Consider the following 211-nt stretch of genomic DNA (forward strand, 5'->3'; position numbering starts at 1 on the left):
ACCAACACTACTCCACTACTACTACTACTACTACTACTACTACTACTACTACTACTACTACTACTGCTATTGTTACTACTAATACATTTTAGAAAAAAACCTACAAAATTCAATAATAAGATGTATTCTATGACCATATCCACTCAGTCACCTGTACAAGGACAGGAAAATAAACACCAGTGTCCATGTAAGATTTTAAAATTTTAAGAAT

This window comes from Peromyscus californicus, unplaced genomic scaffold (genome assembly GCF_007827085.1).
Source record: "Peromyscus californicus insignis strain IS unplaced genomic scaffold, ASM782708v3 Scaffold_4__1_contigs__length_199733344, whole genome shotgun sequence".
In the NCBI taxonomy this organism is placed as follows: domain Eukaryota; kingdom Metazoa; phylum Chordata; class Mammalia; order Rodentia; family Cricetidae; genus Peromyscus; species Peromyscus californicus.